Here is a 13,293-nt window from a genome sequence, read left to right as displayed (position 1 = left end):
GATGATGATGATGATGATGATGATGATGGTGGTGGTGGTGGTGGTGGTGGTGGTGGTGGTGGTGGTGGTGGTGGTGGTGGTGGTGGTGGTGGTGGTGGTGGTGGTGGTGGTGGTGGTGATAACTGCGACAAGTACGCAAAAAGAAAGGTTGTAGAAACTACCCCAATGCTTCGCCTTCGTTGTCGTCGTAATGTCGTAGTAGCGCCGTTAACTTGCGGAGTAAATGTCTTAAGCCAGCCAAAGGTGTCTAAGTCTTCTTCTTCTGGTGGGTTGTGCAACGCGAAACGCATAAGGGTGGTCATTTTGCTGCTCATTTTGCTTATTTCTTTACCTGTTGGAAGGCGTTTGTGTTAAATTCCAAGTGTTTCTCTAACATCGCGTAGATTACTGTAATTTCCTGACAGTGATCGAACTTTCCGAGCCTGTCGACATATCTGATTTGCCTTGAGTTTGCCCTTGCGGGTGTAGTGATTTACTCGTAAAGGAACCGCGATAGAAAATAACACGACACGGTAGACCGATAGCTCAAGTCAAGCGTCGGAGGAGCGCTGGATGGAGGATGTTGAGACCAGCACGATAAACGACCGCGACAGCGAAGGTTCGTTTCAATTAATCGCCACTTTATCGCTGTCTGATCACCAAGGTTGGTGGATGTATACTCTTGACCGACGTTCGTTGCGCTCTTAAGAATAGCACGAATCGGCTACATACTGATACGGGTTATGAAGCAATGTCAAGATTGCGGCTACAACCCCTGGCACTACATGGGCGCTTGCATCTCGGGCATTTATAACCGCCCCACGCATACCGACTCCTTAGATGAAAAGTATTATCTATCCCCCACACTTGCTCCGTTCCTTTCTTTCTCATAGACGCCTCGGTGCCTCAGTACCCATAAGGCATTCTTCTGCCGAGTAGAAAGAAACGACGGTTTGATCCCTGGCCTTAGCGGCCACACTGCGATGGGGGCAAAAAAAAAAGAAAAACAAGCTCACAGGAAGGCTGCAAGTTTTTAGCCGTTAGCTGTAATGCGCGGTCTGGCAGTTTACGCTCCCGATCTCAAGCTCGCCGAATCGCCAAGAGGTCTGAGAGTCCTGCTTCCTCGATGAAATTTTAGTGCAAAGGATGTTTCATAGCATTCTGATTCTGACTACTGCGCTTCTCTCCGATGCTCGAGTGCTCCCTGGCTTCCTAGGCACACACTGGTGCAACCGGGAGCGCGAGCCGAGCGAGGCGCCGCCGCCGGCGCTCCCGACGCCGTGATGTGAAACACCATCTGGTTAACGCGACGCGCTGGCCAACGACCGCGCTGCCACCGACTCACGGAGGGAAGAGGCGAGGCTTGACCGGGGCGCGGCAGAAGTTCCACGATACTGGTGGATTTTGTCCACTGACCTCCACTAAAATTGCTGGATGGCGCATCCCCGCTACCCGAGAAGATAGCTTGCGTAGTCGCCGGAAGTTCCGTCATTTGTACCGGAAGCTGGCGTCTGCGACGCTTCTCAATGCGCAGCAGAGAAGTATGCGCAAAAGAAGTATCGTTGGGCTGCAGCTGTTCTTCTGGTCGCATCTATTGCGTCATTTTTTTTTAAAATATCGCTTGCTCGTGGTCGCTAGAGCAAGACAGGAGAGCATGAAGAAACCGCAGATGCAAATGAATTTTGGCCGAATGCACCTTTTTAAGAGGAAAATACGTACACTCCAGCCTGACGTCCACCTCGAGGTGCGTCTTTCTGCCAAAGACGCTTAGGCTTGTCGTCACGGTTTTACGCTGCGCTTATGAGGTTTCTTTTTATTTATTTTTTTTTTACAATATGTGCAGTCATCGCATATTTACAACAACTACATTTGACTATTGCTGCTATATCGCTTGTGAAGCACTGTATGCCGTTTGATTTTTGCCTACGGTAGAAAGGTTTCAGAAATGCCACCCTAGTTGTACCCAAGTGCACATGCCTGTGTAAAGCAAAAAAAAAAAGCTGATAATAATAATCGGAGAGTCATGTTATCAGTTGCACGGAGCTAAAGAGCCCTCGCATTTTCGGGCTGCTTTAGAATTCCTCTAGCGTAGATCAGTGGTGTTGCCACCCGTAACGCGTAGAGTTACTGTATAGGCTCTCTTTAGGGAATGCTACCTTTGGTAGCATATACAGTAACTCCAGTAACGCGCGCAGGTTGACGCCATATGGTGGCGTTACAGGAAAACGAGCCTTCCGTCGGGTCACTGACCACTCCTGCCTCATTGGTGCAACTGCACACGAAACCGCTCGCGCTTCCAACAATGGAATCCCCCTCTTGCACCTCTCTCGCTCACCTATATCGCTGCGGAAAGCGCCAACGATACGAAACTGAGCAACGAGCTAAGAAAAGCCAACGCTTCGAAATTATGCAGATTCAACACGAGTGTTGGAATCTAGATGTAAAGCAACGATTTGGTGAAGCGGTTGTTTAAATCATGCACAAGTAAACAGCGGTGCATGCAACTGTGTTTACTTTTATCCTATGCAAGGTACAATCTCATGAAATGTTCATGTTTATCCACCACAAGACCAAAAATTTATTGTCACGCAATTTTTATGTCGATGACCTGCAGCGCTCACAAGCCATGCCGAAATGAAAACACCAGCGATGAGCGGTGTGAGACGTCTATACGCAGCGATGTTAGGAAGAAGAAGGCGATGTATGAGGCTTGTGGAGAGAAAACAGGGGGAAGGCGGGAGATGGAAATTCAAGACGATGAGCAAAACGAGAACAAGGCCTCGAAAGAGAAAAGTCCACTTGTCAGAACGCTGGCTCCCGCTTTCACCTTGTTCTCGTTCTGCTTGTGGAGGGAATAAGGCTGATGACGGCAGTATGCTCAGAGAAATACGATGCGATCTAGGTGCATTTAAGGCTTCTGTGCTTCTTGTATCGGAGTGGTACATGCTCATTCAGGAGGATTGGCCAAAAGTAGGCCCGCACGTATATAGTTGCACATACCGAATCGACAAGTAAATGAGAGTCAAGTAAATCAAGGAAGCGGCTGAGTATAGTGTCATTAATGAATGGCAGCCATTAAGAAGTCGCAGTGCTTTAGAGAAACCTATAAGACGAAATCATGTGTTCAGCTGCAAGAGAACTCGTCAGCCATTTCGTCGCTGCAACGTGCCACAGTCGGATGTTGCGATGTTATGGACATTACGGATGTTACGACGTGCCGCAAAATACATCGGATGTGTCACCAAAGGTCTAGCTCAGACAGAAGTGAGGGCTCTGTTTGGCCATGCTGCACCATCCAGGGGACACATTAACCGTATGTGCAAAATACTTGATTCAGAACTGTGGAGGCAAATTCTTCTGCTCAATGACTGGCTCCGAATAGTGCCTTTCAAGAAAGGGTCAGCTTGGCTAGCTGAAATAAAGCAGGATGCGTCTAGGCGCGTCGTCCGTCAGACGATCGAGTACTAGTGCCACCCGAGTGGCCGTCAGTGTGTCTTCCTTTTCACGTGTGCTCCCTTTGCTTACGTTTACGTTTTATGTTTACGTTTTGTTGTGCTTATCTTTTACGTTTACACTATATAAGTATAATTTTTTTTTTTTATTGAGCCGAACAGCAGGTGCACGCACTCGATCTACTGTGGCGGTCAGCATACACAGTATTTGCAATCAGAGAGCATCTAAGCTTCGTCTGTGCGTGTGTATATATATACATATATATTATTTTGTTATATATACATCATCATTATTTAAAGCGAAGCTTTAAATAACGATGTAGCGGGCTTTGGGCGCACGTTAAAGAAACCGCACGTGGTCAAACCTAATCCCCAGCTCACCTCCATGGCGTCTCTCATAGCAAGTATGTGGATATGGGTCGTTCGACTCCAACATTCGTTCATCGTTTCCTTTTGAAGATACACGTCGCAAGCTGTATAGTTGCGGTTAACCGTGCGACATACATCATCTTTCGCTGACGCGCACACATGAAAACTAACTCGTGTAGGCTATCACCCAAGTGCTCCACCTCTTCGCATGATCGTCAACTATTTGCGATAATGTTTCATCCTGCTGACTCCTTGGTTTCAACCTAATGCAAAAGAAAAAAGAAAGTCAATTTGTAATTCGATTATTTTTGCTTTTTCTCTGTATATGTCTCTCCTTGCTTCTATGTTTCTTTCCACCTTCTTTCTTTTCCTTCTTTCTTTTCAGAAATAGGTCGAAGTAGAATTACTTCTGCGAGAACATTTACAAGGCCAATAACGCCCCCCTGCCACCGCGGCGGGAGATCGACTCATCGAGGCCTTAGGAACGTGAGCGGGAGAAAAGACGGAAGACTAACGGTTCCGAGGAGTGCTGAGAGGAGAGAGAAGGAAAGACGCCGGCGACGAAAGCTAATTGCGAATGTACGGCGTGGCGTCAGGCGCGGGGAGCGGCATCGCCCCGACACCGCGCGCGACCGCGGGCGCGGTGCCAAGAAAGATAAAAGCGACGAAGGGCGCGCGTGCGATTCCCGTTCGCAACAATATAGCCGACACAGAATGAGCGGTCGGTGAAGAGACACGGAGCAGCATTGACACGGATGACGCAACGTTCGTTACTCGCGGTAGGCAGACATGCTTCGATCACCCCCTTAGTGTGCCTAGCTGCGGTCGGTGGTTGAGAAAAGTGCGCCTTGCGCCCAGTGCGACTTGACGTAAGAGCTCTGTGATTGGTGGGTCGCATGTTCTCCCAGAAAGGGGAGGTGGGAGGGAGGGGACGTTTGACTCTATAGTGTTTTATTTTACAGCAAACCGCAGTTTTCGGGCAAGAAAACGTAAAAAGGAAATCGGCTTATATATGTATACCCTGCAGTAACGCGCACCCGTACTACGCCTACAAACGTTCTGCTTAAAAGCTCTGTTCTCTATATACGAAATGACGCAATGAAACAACGAAAACTAGCTGAATACTATAACTGCCACAAATATGTGCCTTAAAGCACATTATTGATTTAATAAAGCGAAAAGCTTTTTAGAAGCCTATAGGTATTCGCTTACAATGACAACATCGTCAATGTTTACTGCACATTCTTATCTTTTTAGTAGCTTTCACCCGATAATGTGAGCATTCTTGCCGGTTAACCTTTTCCGTGTCTTGCCAGATTTAGTGGTGCCTTATAAATCTACCTTAGCTCTCTGTTATGGCTGTTCACATACGAATATAATTTTTCTGTTGTTTTTCTGACTGTCCGATGTACTGGACAGTAGTGCTATACTGTGGGCCGCATGAAAAGCTTCGCGAAGGTTTCATATCGATGCTGTACCCGCCACCATTTCACTGTCCATTATACGTAGGAATGTCAGGAAATTATGCATTTGCAACAGTTCGTAAACTGACACAGTTACTTCTTCTTTTAAAATTATTTTACAATTTGCGCGCTGAAATCTTGTCACAATTGAAACGTGGATTCTGAAAAATTATATTTTCTTTTGCATCTGTTCACTGCAGGCTTTGTAATATGTATTAAACTAACGAACGCTGTTTCATTAGTTGTATATATGCTGTTTAATTTTGGAAAATTCTCCATAGAACCTTTCTGAAAAAGTTGGAATATCCGATACACGTTTGAACCGCATGACCAAGTACATTTGTAGAAGTTTTTTTTACTCACAAGGCTGCATAGCTTGGGGAATGCTAAGCCGTGATGCTGAAACAATCGCTTTCTAAAAAAGTACATTTCAGTCAGATGATTTTGCACCTGAAATGTATCTATGTCAGTTCGGATGTTGTCGGTCAGATCGGTATCCGCTTTTTATCAGGCGCTCATCCTTACCTCCTCTCTAGCATTGAGTAGGTTGCTTCCCGTCTCATTAAGTATTAGGTAAGCATGAACTATCATTTACATAATGATAGTAGGTGCACACCGCTATATGGCACAGCATGTCAAAATAGAAGTAACGCAATGCATATAGATTTCAATAGCTCAGGATAGACATTTATGGATAGTATTTCTAGATATTAAGGAAGCTTACGACAACGTAGATAGAGAATTGCTTTGGCATATTCTCAAGCACGAGGGCATAGAATGCAATTTATTGGAGCGGTGTGTGCGGCAAAAAAAAAGGAAAGGAAAGGGCAGCCCGGAAACGACTGCGCGCATTGTAAGAAAATGTCAGGATATTCACTCACCGAGACCCGCAGGAAGTGATCACTCTCCAGAAGCGTTGCTATTCAAAGAAGGCGGAAGGATTAACTGGTAAGCAGTCAAGATACTTAAGAGATGATTAGACTATTGGCAGAAAAAAAAGGAAGGAAGAGATTGGTAGAACCGGAGTCCTTGCAAGCATAGGTAATGGTACAATATGGTGAGAGAAGTTTTAAATACGAAAGTTAGGATCGAGATCAGATAGGCAAAAAGCTAGATAGCGATAGGTGCAGCAAAACCTGAATAAATCAAGCAGGCCATAGGTGACAAGTTGTCTTCCAGCGTGTGATGAGGAAATCGCGGAAGGACAGAGGATAGCGCAACTCGAAAGACTCTCCGAAACCAAGGCGGGAAGAGAAATCATGGAAAAGATCGGCATAAACTACCACGGAATGAACGGCCCCAAGACGCAGATTCAGCCAGACGTTCGAGCCGCAATAAACACGGAAAATATCCCGAAGAACATGCACCCCTTGCACAATGTCGAGAGAAGAAAATGCCGCACGAAAACGATTCTCAAAAACCACGGCGCGTGGGAGGGGGTGCTCTTCGTAGACGCCGCATGGTACCCCTGAAACCAGGACGACAATGGTGGTGTAGGAGCTGACAAAGGTCAGCCCTCTTCCTCTTCGCAATGGCGGTCGTATGCACGAAAGGAAAGACCGTGACTGCGGGCTCCGTAAGGACCAGATCGTCGGAGGCAGCGGATGAAACAGCAATCGCATTGGCGGTAATCAACGGTCGGCAACAATACAGAACAATAATCAGCGACTCCAAGACGGCTATTAGGAACTTCACAAAGGGCTGGGTCTCCACCGAGGGGGCCAAAATCCTGAGCCGCAGAGCAGAAGACTTTAAGAACGGCGAAATTACACCCAAATACCTAAAATGAATCCCGGCACATATGGGAGAAATAACCACGAATGCCCCTCCTCAACGAGAAGGCCCACCGAGCCGTGCGAAAACTAACCCACCGCGGCTCCGACAGTGACGGCCCAACCCCCCGCAACACCCGGGGGAGGGGAAGGACTGCGGCGGAGGCGATGGAGAACACGGAGGAGGCGACAACGACGAAGTAGCGATAAAAGACGACAGGGACAGACTCGTCACGTGCCACGACATACTGACACACTACACGAAACAAAGAGAAGCATACCCACAACCCCACAAACAACTCGACAGGTCTCAAGAAACAGATTGGAGAAGGTTGCAAACCAGAACGTTCCGAAACCCAGTACACTTAAACAGAGTAAATTCAACACAATATCCAGACGCGAGCTGCAAGCTCTGCAAGCACGAACACGCAGACATGGCACACATCTTATGGAAATGCAGAGAGATCAGATCAATATATGTAGAGGACAACATAGAACCGGACCTTCTCGAGGAGCGATGGCTAAGCTCTCTGACTAGCTCGGAACTACACGACCAAATATGGGCTATCCATTGGGCCCGGGCAGCGGTGGAAAGGCTATGCCTCACCGCGCATAATGCCCGGGTGGCCTGAGCCCGGGCTGGCAACCTCGCAGGTCCTTATACCGTTAAAATTTTTTTCCGTGCGTCCGACAAGTTGTCCCCGCCACATTTCAAAAGGGATACCAATAAAACATCGTCGTTATCGAAGCACGAGGGAGCGCAGCTTCAGTACACCGCCCTAATTACGTGAAGATCATTTCTAAGTTCTCGGGATTTTTTAAAAAAAGTAGTCTGTTACAGATAACATAGTTTTAGTCCACGAGCAGGATTATTCAGAAAGGGTTGTATTGGATTATATTGCACATTACTTGCACGAGAAGTCGAAACACATATTAAACTAATCAATAATGTCCACTAAATAACGTCTTAATTATTTACTTTAGGGCACATATTGCAATCTACTAACTGTTGCAGATGAGTTTTCAAGGTGTCACACCTAGAATTAATTTCCAGGATGACACCAGTTTGCACATATGCGCCATCAAACTTGCCGTAAATCTTCGCTAATGTTCCACTTACTTTTCTAACAAAATGCTTTTTTATGTATTGAAGAACACAGGCAACTGGAATGCCCATGTATTTAGTCTTGCACTTTGGGAAATGTTATCTCTAAACTGATGTCATCCTGGAGATTTATTTCAAGTAGACGCGCCTTGCAAACTCACTAGTTGCAATTCGTAAATTGCAATATGTGCCGTGAAGTAATTGAGAAGTTAATTGGTGAATTTTCCCTATTTGGTTGAATGTGTGTTTCGATCTCTCGTGATAGTAATGTCCACCTCTTCGAATAATCCAGCTCAAGGACAAGAATTATGCTATCTACCACACGAGACTTTATGTTTTTTTTTTTTTTTAATTCCGGAAAACTTAAAATTTATCACTCCGTAACATCACTGCGAAGTGGTCTGAACGTATTATGACTGCTACCGGGTAGGAACGGCATTCGGCCGGACGGCCAGGAGCATTATAACGCACAAACAAGTACGGGAACACTGCGCCCGTTTATTCAGTGAGAGCCCTTTTTCCAGACGTTCTGAAGCAGCTCGCTGCACGCGTGGTGACGTCAGTCTCGCGTCACGGCGAACGCGGTTTTTCGGTCTTCGTTGTCGTTTTCACTTTGCAGCACTCTTCCCTCCTTAAGGTGAGTGCCGCTGTACGCATTTTCTTATACGGGTAGATCTACGATGCACCGCTGGTTCAGCCTCTTCTTGAAGAGTGTAACGTGCTGCCGAAAAGTTTTTTCGTATTACATGACTAATCATGACCAAATAATACCCGGTCGGTTGTAATCAAGTAAATAATCACAAATCTCAGCCTATTCAGTGTGCCTCTTCTCCAATAGATGTCCCTCTACACTTGTACTGTGCCAATGAAACTCCCTAAAGCCCAATGAGAGTTATTTTGTGCGCAACGGCGACGAGTGACGGCTTTGAGCGACGGAACGGGGCCGTCGCGCGAACAGATCGCTCGCGCATGTCGCTCGATCGCTCCGTTCTGGAAATCTAAAATTTGTCGCTCGTCGCCCAGAAGCGCTACGAGCCGGAACTGGACGTAGCTTAGTCAAGTTACTTACCGATTGTTGCACGGAACGACCAAACGACTAAATTTTGATACGTGCAAGGATAAGAACCTACTGCAAGACCTTCAGAAATATTTTACGCTGCTCCTTACAGTAAAATGCAACAACTTAAATTAATAAAGCACACGTCACGCCAGTTTCGGCGCGCATTAGCTGCCATCGTACCGGCAAGACCGGGGAGACCTTGCTCAAAGCCGTCGCTCGCATGGGGCACGTCTTGTAGGAGACGAGCGGACGTGACAGCCATCTCCATCGCGTCGTTTGTCACTGTCGCTTGCAAGATCGCTTGCATGAGGTTCATACTTAATGCTTGTTAAACATGCAATCTCAACGCTTACTCTAATTCTTCGCTCCCATAACTGCGTTGGTATTTTCTTGGTAGGCGTTATGTTGCTCTAATAGAACACGCGCTCACATTATCTGCAGCAGTATTGTTATATCAAGCTCCACTGAATCGGCTGCGAATTACGTAAATTAATTGCGTCAACAAGCGCCTTTCATGCAGTCACATGCCGATCGTGTGTGTTTAGATATAAGCGGCGTTATTCCGTAACGGTATACCGCAACTACTGTCACAGCTTTCCTTTGTTGTTTTTTTTTTTCTTTATTGCAGCATTACAAGTTCGAACCTTGAAATGCGTCAAAGACAGACGCTGCGTTAATTGTAAAACGTTGCCATGCCTTGTCATTCACCTGACAGTAAAATCTGCTGCGCACTAATTGTACAAAAAGTATTTTTTTTATTTAGGTGTTATGAATGTATAGAATAACGCAAGGAACCACTCCACCTGAGTGATTTAGTTTACTTATACAGTGGGGACCAGATTTTATAGACAACTAGTATTGAAACTATCTGCGCCTTAATAGTAAGAATTCCAATCTCGAAAAAACGTCTCTCTTCGCGCTTTAAATCGCATAAAGTTCAAAACTTTGGTGACGCCGGTACCTTCAGAATCTCGCCTAAAGAACCGAGCCCTCGTTTGTACAGGCGCTATGCCATCGGCTACGATCGAAATAATCGTATCAAATGCCCGCACAAGAAGAGAAGCCGGTGAAGTGCTGTCGTGTCGCCATCGATAGATACCTATACTCGTGACCCTCCCCCCCCCCTCTCTTATCCAGCACAAATCTCGTTAATCCGCTTAGCTCCGTTCGGTCTTTCTTGGAGGTCTGGTCTGCGTGTCGGCTGCCTGTGTGCCTCTTCAATCCACGATACGCCTCTCGCGTCCTCGATGCGTAATACTGAGCCTGCGTGAGGGCATGCGTGTTGGCGGTCAGTTGTACGCACTCACCGACGCAAAGCGGCGTCTGCCGTGCCACGTGCAGCAGATGACACAACGGCGGCGTCTTTGCCAATGCACACATTACACTGTGCTCCTGATATACCTACGTCGTGTTTGCACGCGGACAAGAACACGGCGCAGTCAGCCACCTGCCGCAAGTTAGGACTCTCGTTAAGGCCGATCCACACGACGGACCAAGTCCGCGGGCCGCTCGGTCACGTGATGCGACGTCACGGCCCGCCGTGGTCCGGTCCGGCGCAGAGCACATCCACACGGCGGACCGCCATAGCAGACGGCAGAGCAGACCAACCAGCTACATTCTCTGCCAGAGTGTTATCATTGTTATCATTCCGGCTCGAGTCCCACACAGCCGGGAACTGCTCAACGAGGGATACAAAATAAAAAACCTCCTCGTCACTCCAAAAGGACACAGTGTTTAAAAAATATATCTGCTGCACGCACGTGTTGGCAGAACGGCGGACATGAAACGACTGCCTTGACTGGCTTTTGCTGAGCTGAAAACGAGATTGGATTTGGCTGAAGACACTCTGTTGCCGGACAATATTCGTTGGCTACGCCAAAATCGCTGCGGTTTGCGTGCGGTCCGCCGCCAAAGCTGAAGCGGGAAAAGCCTCGGCGATTTGTTGGACCGCGAGGGCCGCGGTCTTGCGCGGGCCAACAGCGGTAGGCACGAACTGGTGACGTCCTATCACGTGATGCGCGGACCGCGGTCCAAAAGAGCAATTTGGTCCGTCGTGTGGATCGGCCTTTACTGGACGTCCGGACGCCGTGTGCGGCGGCCACATCAAACCCGTTTGAGCTTGCGCGCTATCGCTTCGCGGCTGGTGTTTACACGGAATCAATCCTGCTTTGTACATAATCCGCACGTCCAGCCACACTTCCATAATTTGAATGGCATTCTTGGCATTGTCGGGCGAGTTTCTTTTTTTCTTTCGCGCCATCTGTTTATCCCACAAAAATATATAGGCCGATTCCGAAGATACTGAAGTTTAAAAAAAGTGTGAGTCGATCCCGTAAGTAGTGCAGTCTCAAAAAAAAAAAAAAAAAAAACATTGAGCTGATCCTGAAAATACCGCAGTCTAGAAATGTGGATCCAACCTCGTTCACGTAGCTGTTCAAAAATTAAAAAAACAAAAAACAAAGGAAAAGCTGGGTGGAATAGAAATCGCGTCACCCGGCCGTGTGAAGCCCGCCACGTTAGCGCGTTCCTTATTGCATGAAATTATAAGTAATATCATGCGACAATTATTTACATTACCTTTACACGCACACGAAAAACAAACGCACGCATGCTACGCAGTCCAATGAAAGTTAAAAAATCGCGAAAACAAGGACAGGCGTCCGCAGATGCGAAATTCACTCGGGAAGGGGATCACATGTTCGAACTACACTACGTGCTTGAGCAGCCTCTTCTCGGAAGACAGACATTGTCAAGTGAGGTGAATCGGCATGCCTCTCGATTATGCGGCTTCTCCATAATGATAGAGTCCAAATAACATAAACAAATCACATGGTGTTTTACTGATTGTCTTTTTGAAAAAAAGGAACCGGATAATGTAAGATGTGAGAGGAAGTACCTTTTTGACAGTTCTTTATGAAGTGTCTCAAAAATAATATGCGCTACTACAAAGAATAATACAGTGTTCTCTTGTCTCGGGCATGGTTGCAAAGTCTAGAATTTGCATTCCAGGATACATACACTCATTTTTCATGAAGCCATGTTTTCATTGGCAAGGTGTAAGTGTGAAGCTTATAGAATACATTACGAATGCCCTTTTTTTTATTCATGGTATTTCTTTCATGGTATTTCATTCGTAGGTGCCACAAAGAAGCATCACCTCGTAAACACACTCCTGATACTCATACTTAGAGACGCGATGGCACAATGACGCCCGTGCCACATATATGAGCTAGTCAAGACAAAACAGGATGTTTACATTCGCAGGGTTGTCCTTCAAAGGGATACATTTCACTAGAAAGGCTGGCAAGGATAAACGCCTCACCAAATAGGGGCACCAGTCCTGTGTAATGTCAAATGCCTGTGGGTAAGGAGGGATTAGTTCACCTTTTTTTCGCACGTACTGGCGCACCAGGCACCTCCGAGACCACGCCGGAATCCGCGGGCGCAATGCTAGATGACGCAAAGTGTGCATAGAGATGCGCGAGTGAGGAGCCCGGCTTTAGTGTACACGGCTCATACGTACTTGTGTGCCACTTGCGCAATCTGGGAGGCCACGCTAACTCGGAGGCCACGCAAAGAACTTAGTGCGGACTTCGTGGCGGCGTCGCTAGGTGGCGCAGCGTGTCCAGATGGAAGTGCGTAAAGGGAGCCCAGCTGCAGCTCACGCCTTGTAGATGACGCGTTTCGGCTATTATCATACTTGGATATTCATCATAGATGAGTTTAGCCCAAATTTTTCCCTGCCTACCATGCTGGGACTATTCGGCTGGACAACAATCCTCAGGCGTGTGACTAGAACTTGCACACATCAGTCGACCCGCGGCCACTAGGTCTCGTAGCTGCCGTGCAGGGGTCATGACCACTCAGTGGGCCACTACAAAACAAATCACTCTGGAATTATGGCGTGATCGGCTAATTGATATAAATCGCAGGCTTCTATTTAGACTGACATAACCATCCATCTATACCGCATGTGTTTTTCAATGTGAAGCAAGAGGACATCGCATAAAGTTAATATCGACTAAGGAGCCATTGACCGAAGGCTATGGAGAGGTAGCAGAAACGGCGAAACAATTTCGCTTTGGGTGTTGTG

This window comes from Dermacentor andersoni, chromosome 6 (assembly GCF_023375885.2).
Source record: "Dermacentor andersoni chromosome 6, qqDerAnde1_hic_scaffold, whole genome shotgun sequence".
NCBI lineage: Eukaryota > Metazoa > Arthropoda > Arachnida > Ixodida > Ixodidae > Dermacentor > Dermacentor andersoni.
Note: the sequence above shows the minus strand (reverse complement) of the source record.